The sequence below is a fragment of the Phalaenopsis equestris genome, unplaced genomic scaffold (genome assembly GCF_001263595.1).
Source record: "Phalaenopsis equestris unplaced genomic scaffold, ASM126359v1 Scaffold000219, whole genome shotgun sequence".
NCBI classification, from domain to species: Eukaryota; Viridiplantae; Streptophyta; class Magnoliopsida; order Asparagales; family Orchidaceae; genus Phalaenopsis; species Phalaenopsis equestris.
This window is the reverse complement of record NW_018164661.1, coordinates 368,760-376,566: the sequence shown is the minus strand read 5'-3', so window position 1 is coordinate 376,566 and position 7,807 is coordinate 368,760.

The following is a 7,807-nucleotide window of genomic DNA, read 5'->3' as shown; positions in this document are numbered from 1 at the left end:
TAAGTGAGACAAACACATCTATATGGCTAGCTAGATATGAAAAGTAAATCTTCTTCAGAAAGGTCCAAACTGAGGAAAAAATGAGAAGTTTTGGGTTATAACTTTGCCTAAGAGGTGAAACCACAATTGGGTTTGTTCTTGAGCTTCACTTTAAATCCACGAATATCCTCCAAGCTTCAATTCAATTTATAATCGAGCCTAAGCATGTTCTAGGTCAAAAGCTGGCTCAGGTTTGGTCTTGGTCTAGGTTAGAGGGCTCGGGATGTTGGGGCTTTGATTAGAGAAGTGTCTTTGAAGTGTCGTGAAGCTTTTCGGTTGGTCAATTTTGAGTTTGGTGGAGGTTGATTCCAAGGCCAAGAAATGCCTTAGATTTGAGATTGTAAATTGAGGCTCTGTGGTCAGTTTGAGGGCTTGAAAATGGTGGGGATGAACTTCAAGGCGTTGTGAGAAGGTCTGGGAAAAATTTGGCAGAGCTTTGCCAAGATCTTGTGCATTCCTCCCCTTTGGCTGAGAGGTGGTGGTCTATTTATAGACCGGGCTATGGTTTCCAATAGAGCAAGCCAGAGTGGCCAAAGTGGTGCTTAGGTGGAGAGAAGAGAGGCTACAATTTCCAATGAGAGTGAGCCACCTCAGGGAGTAATAATTTTGAGTTTTGACAATGGGGGCCTTCTAGAGTTTGGTGTTTTCCGACGGCCAGAGGGTGGCCGACAGGCCAAGAAAAATCACTTTCACACTGTGGGAGGTCAAAAGTGAGGAGATGTGAAATCAATTTGGTCCAACCATGGGCAATTGCAATTTTCTAAAGGGGGGAATGTGTTTGGGTTAGGTTGGGTTAACCATGGGTTCATGCCATGGAAATGAACTTGGTTCGGTCAAATTCTAGAGGATTGGGTGATTGAGTTGGCATGGGAAACATGCATTTGGTGAAATTAGGGGTTTGGTTAATCCACTTTTATGGGAGGTGAAAGAAAGTCCTCCTTTTGCCACTTTGGGGTGCATGAGCCATTTGATGCTTATGGACGGCCCCATGAGTGATTTCATGACATGCAATGAGGCTATAAGTGATTTTCTTCATGAGGAAGGAAGGAATTTGGGGATTTTGAAGATTTGGTGAGAGAATGCTATGAGACCAAAAATGGATGGGTTTAAGCATGAGTGCATGATGTGGGGTGCCATGGTGTATGATTAAGAATGATGAAAAGGAATTTGTCATGTGGGATTCAATGATAATTGAAATTAGGTTCAATTTATGGGCTTTTGAATTTTTTCATGAAGGAATTGATTTTTAGGCTTTTAGGATTGGTTAAGGAAAATTTATTTTAGGTTTTGCCAATGGGCTTGAAAGGCTTTGGAATTGTCATGCAAAATTGATTTTGGGTTTGGTATGTTTGAATTGGTGTGTAGGTCAAATTTGATAAATTTTTGAACTTGGTGGAATTTTAGTATAGATTTGGACATTTGGCTCATAATTGGGGGCGTTAGGTTTGGAATTGAAATTTTTGTTTTAATTTGGTGTTAAATTGGGAATTTTGGGGAATTTTTGGGACATTTGGGAAATTTAGAGAAATTGGGTAATTTGGAAAAAAAATTGATAAGGTGTGCATGCATGTAATGAATATTCTTCTTGGGACCATAAGACACCAAATGAGAACTCAATTTTGAGTCTCCACATGTTGGTCTTAACCATATTAATCAAAGGCTAAGGGCTTGGAACCACCCATGTGAGTTTCCTAAAGAGTTAAGGAGGTAGGCCCAGTGTATGTGATTTTAGGATTTTGGGGTATCTGAGGAATTTGATGGGTTTGAGTATATGTAGGCGTGTGTGAGGCCAAACTTAAGCTACCTAGGGTTGTCCTAAGGCTTGATTGAACCTATAGGAACTCACTCATAAGTCTCCACATGTCAGTCATAACCATCCCTACTGACATTTGGGGACTTGTGACCCCCCCAAGTGAGACTTCATAAGAGGAGTCCAGAATTATTTTGAATTGTATGTGGGGTGTGGATTCCCTCACTAGTCCTCTAAGATAGTTCATAGGAAAGTCCTAATGGTAGATCCTATGTTTCTAAAGAGAAGAATTTGACATCATCAATAACGTGGTCAGCACATAGCTATGTCGATTGCGGTGTAACTTCGCTGAACATGGGTGTGTTTACACCACCGTTCAGTCGATATCAATTCGACAAACTTTTTCATCCAATTTTTGGAAAGATCTATACAACTAGATATTGAGTATGATCTAGGGAGAGTTTGGCAGGCTTTGGAGGCTCACTTCATCAGAAATCAAGGTTCTACTTCCAACCCTAGGGGTTCTCTTCTTATTCCTTTGTAGAAGGAACTTTTAGGATGATTTTTTCTTTGAGTTTCGGAAATGTTTGTATGAGAGAGAGGTTGACTTCTTTGTGTGTGAGAGAATATGGGGAGCTTATCATTATAAGACAATAAATTTTGGTATTACTGAAGACACTTGGCTTGGCTTTAAGTTCTTACCTTCTTCTACTTGTATCTTTACACGTTTCTAATGAAATTTTGCATTTTTATCTCACTCATGTCTCATAGATAAATCTACTTTCATGCTTCTATGATGTAAGGATAACTTTTATTAATTTTTTACTAAGAGTTTTTTTCTCATTAACTTTTTTGTTCTTTTAAATTATGCATGTTGATATGTTAACATTTTGATCGTCATTTAATTCTAATCTAATAAAATAAGTAGTTAAAACTTCTTATGATATATGACCTCTAACCATCACCTAGAAGAGGAAGTAACTTAAGATGCGATAGTCTAGTGGAATGGACATATTGACCTCTTAGTTGTAATAGATTTTAAAGGTAATCTTATGATCTACATGTATGCTAAGGAAGATTGTATCCTTTGTTTTCAACTATCATGTAGGAAAACTCATAAAAAAATATAGAGGAAATATTATGCCGATGTCACAATAACATGAGCCTCGTTCTCTATTAAGGACACAAAGTTGTTACTTACTATTTATATTTATTGCTCCGTTTTAGTTTGTTAGGATATCTATTCTTGCATTTCGATCACCTCAAACTAGATTCAATAGTTTAATAAGCTAAATCTTCCTCTGTTTGAAATATTTTGGCACTATCCTCATGGGATCAATTACTTGATCAACACTTATATATTCGTGATTGACCAAGCTGCCCCATAAAAGATTATGGGCATCACAGATGCACCAGGGGCCCAATTCAACTTCTAGGCTCTTCAATATTTTGTTTCTATAGAGACCTTATTAATTCAATGGAGGAAAATGAGAAGGATGATGATGGTGATGAAGATAATGTTAAGGGTGGAGACACTTGAACTTTGAGATGATCTGATTTCAATTCTATTACTGTTTTTTTTTTTTGTGTGATTGTTCCTTTATATTTGTTTTCGCTATGGATCATGGTTTTGGACTTAGATACTTCCAACAAATGACATGACTTGTTATGTGTTGAGTTATGACATGTATGTTAATTAAAATTTTGTATTTTATTATTATTGTTTCATGTTAGCATGTTTCCATGGTTATATGTTTATATTCATGTTCTACCCTACCATGTTTCTCTCTCTCTCTATTATATTATTACATGTGTGGTGTAAAATAAGTTTGGGGGAGAAATTTTTGTAAAAATTATGCCCTAAATCTTAGATTTTATTTTTAAAATGGTATACTTGATTAGGATTTAGTGAGATTTAATAATATATAAAGAAAATAAGTAGAGGTGACATGGACCTTCATTAAATTTTAAAAATTAGCAGTAAATCACTAACGACTGATTTCTAACTACAAATAATTATTCTTCTACATAAGGATTCTTAACCACTTAGAACAAAACCTACTACATATAAAATTAATTGACAAACAAGTGCACATGATTTAATTCTTCATTAATGTCCCTTGAATTATGATCTAAATTAAGTTAGGAAATAATTGAGAATTTGATTGGAGAAGAGTTGGTATTCAAAATCATAAAAGAAATCCGAACTAGATATAATATTCCCCTATAAAATTTAAAAACCATCGAAAGAAAAAGAAAATTAAAATGACTCAATTTATATAAAAAAATTCAAAATCTTTAGAGGAGAAGCTTGATGTTCACCTTTCTAAAAGTCTGAGAATCAAAATCCTCCGAAAAACTCTGAATTTAGAATATAGTATTCATTAAGATAATAACTGAATTAACATTTTTTAGTTGATTTAATTATAAATTATTTATTAATATTTATATTGAAAGGGTAATAATATAAGTTATGTTGGGATATTAGGGGCTTCTAAGAAAATTTAATCTTAAGAAGAAATTTATATAACACGTATTATTTAATTATTTTATTACTAAAAACACTGCGATTCTAAGCCACAATCTACTATGAATTTTAAAAAATTCTAAATTTAGGTATTGAATTACTAAATGGAAAGTAATGTTTAAAGTTTGGGAGAATTTGATGTGTAGAAATTTTGACAAGATATTTTTTATATTTTAATGTTTATTTTGTCTTTGTATAATTTTTAGTGATATCCATGTTCGTTATGCAGAATATAGGTAAGAAGGCAACATGAAGGAGCATAAAAAGCAGATGGATGCTAAGTTCTAGACTAGCGCCTAGGTGCCAAAGCCTAGTGCCACAACATTGTCCCCTACCTTCATTCAACCAAAATTATAGAGGAGTTGGAAAGATATTACTTGCCCATAGAGCTTAGGAGCTCGATCCACTCTATCCACTTTGAATGTGAACGATAGAGGAAGCAGAAAGTAAGTGCTTCAACCTGACACTTATTTTCCCAAGCTAGAAAAACTTGAAGAGAAGTTTCCTATGTGCTTGATACCAAGGAGGTGGAAACCCAATGCCCCAACCCCAACACCTAGGGGCCTAGAACTGACCTTTGACATTTTGCTTGATTTTGATGGGATTTGGGGTTAAATAGCGTTCTTTCAAATGAGAAGGGCTCCGGTCTTTTTTTTGTTAACTTAGATTCTTAAGGAGAAGTATCGAGAGATAATGAGAGTAGGTTTGCGTTAGTTTTTTTAGATAGTTATTCAGTTTGTTTACTACAATGCGAATTCGTGAGAGAGTAAATTCAGTGGAGATCATTGTTAGAGGTGTGATTATGGTCGAACAAGGGAATTACTTCTTGAGTTTGATTGTTCTTCTTTGTAAACACTTTTTCATTTTGATTTCAAAGAAATTTACTTAGCTTTCTCTCGATATGTTAAGGAACTAAATTTATTTTGCTTATTTGATTTGGATGTGTGAAAAATCATATTCATTTCATGAGATTTATTTGAGATTTTTTGGGATTTAATTGTATGTTTATTTATTGTCGTTTTAATCTTTATTTAAATTTGGACATTTGAAATGTTAAAATTCCTTGTGATCTAGGACTTCTAAATGTAGGCTAGAAGAATGAATAGAACAACACACTATCATCTAGTGAAATAAAAAAATTGTTAATAGGATATTGACGGCTTGAGTTGAAAAAACCAAGGGATATTGATCATGTTTCTCTTCATTTCCTCCACCATCCTCTTTAAGCTCAATGTGATCAATTTTAGAATTAAAACCCTAAGTCTACATCTACTATATGTTGAATATTCAACAATTAATTACTATCTTTAATCAAAAGTGTTCTCATATTATTGAGAGGGGTAATTAACTACAGGGGCTTCAGCTTATGAGAATCTTCAAACCCCATATAAAAAAGACCTCTCAAAATGACGATAAAATCTTTGGGTTATGTCTTATCTATAGTCCAATCTGTTTTTTTAAATTTTGACCTGACAAAGCTTTCAACACGAAGAGTCTGTGGTGCTAATTTTTTTGAGCCCACAGCTGCCACGATTGGCAACTTTTGTTGCTAACAAGGTTGAGGCTTACTATGACCCACAATGCCAATATATGCTGGCACAAACAAAATGAATGCACGACATCACTAACAAATTGGATGATCAACTTTAACAATATGCTAGATGTCGAGCATCACCATCACCATCACCATCACCGTCAATGCCAAACATTAGTACTATCAATTATTCATGTCATCGGCACAATGCCAACACCTACCAATGACAATAACCTGGACTGCCAAAAGGAATGCCAACACTCACATTGCCACCAATACTAACCCCAATGATTGCAATAATACCAACACCCATCATCACTCCCACGCTCAACACCTACCATCACTTATGACAATAACCTGGACTGCCAAAAGGAATGCCAACATTCACATTGCCACCAATACTAACCCCAATGATTGGAATAATACCAACACCCATCATCACTCACACGCTCAACACCTACCATCACTCGAAACTCCGAACTTAAATGGTGCAACACAAATCACATTTCATAATCCAGGCCTTTAATATTGTATTAATACTTTCTCGAAGTAATGGTGCAACATTATTTCACATAAGAAACTATCAATATCTAATAAGGGTTGCTAAAACCGTTATCATTTTTAAGATGTCCAAGTCTTTCTTCACTAACTTGAATGCTTTTATACCACCACGTATGTCCCAGCACAACCAATTATCTAAGTTTACGACATAGAATAGAATAGATTCTAATTTTATTTTACACATTTATTGATAAAAAATCAAAATTAAATGCGGAAAAAAAAAATAAAGCTACTAATGTTTCAATTCTTGAAAATACATTGAACATTACGAGGCCGAAACTGCAGAAACTCTGTAGAAAGTTAGGTTAGGAATAGTTCAGATGGAGTAAATGAAATAATATGCTCGTATGCAGAAGTATAAGTTGGTCCATCAGTCCAATAATTAAAATATAAAATAAAAGCGAAATTTTAGAAAAATTTAAAAAAAAAATAAATTAAAAATTAATCCTCATTCATATTTATGAAAAAGTTTATATATTCAACAATTACTCATTGAAACGGCAAGGTGTTACTGATTTCATAGCTATTTTAAAAAGACTTATATAGGGCCCTTTCATCCTCACAAATTTAGATCTTATGAGTTTGGCGTGCAAGACAAATTTTGCACAAATTGAACTAAAAATTAAAAAAAAAGTAAAAATTAATAAACTCACCGTCCATTCACTTCTTATATATTTCAAATATATCAAATTTTGGTCATGTTTCACATACGCTGCAGTCTACGAGCGTTACCTGTCACCCATAGGAGAAAAATTTACGTGCGTAAGACGTATGCAACGTTGCGTACGTCATGGAGGTTAATCAGAGGGTATTGAGGGATTATATCCGCGCTATACCCCTGTAACCTCCTCGTAACCTACAAATATATGAAAACAGAAACGCGAAACTTACTAGAAGGTACATGTATGTTACAGGTAAGTTACAGGAAGGTGCAAGGGTTATAACGCGGATATAACCCCCAATACCCTTTGAATAACCTACCAGACGTACGCATCGCCGCTTATGTCTTACGTACGCAAATTTTTCTCCATCCATACCCGATATATGCAATCGTCGCCAAATGCCTGCCACTTGTCAGCCACAATTGGCAACGCACCGCGGCCACAGCTCCCCAGTCGTCACTGTCCCCACTTGGCTGCAAACCTATGGGTCTTACATCGATTTAATTTTATGTCAATACAAACAAAAATAATCTCCTATATTTATTTTACACTCAACATGACTCAGAAACTTTTCAAAACACTAGTACATTCCTTCTTCAACCACATAAGCAGCTCTTTAGAAATAGTATTTCCTCGCTAAAAAAGAAACTTGTCTTAAAAAAAGATTGGAAATCAGCGGAAAATGTTTTAAAATAAAATTTTCATATTTTCATATAGATATAGATATATATATA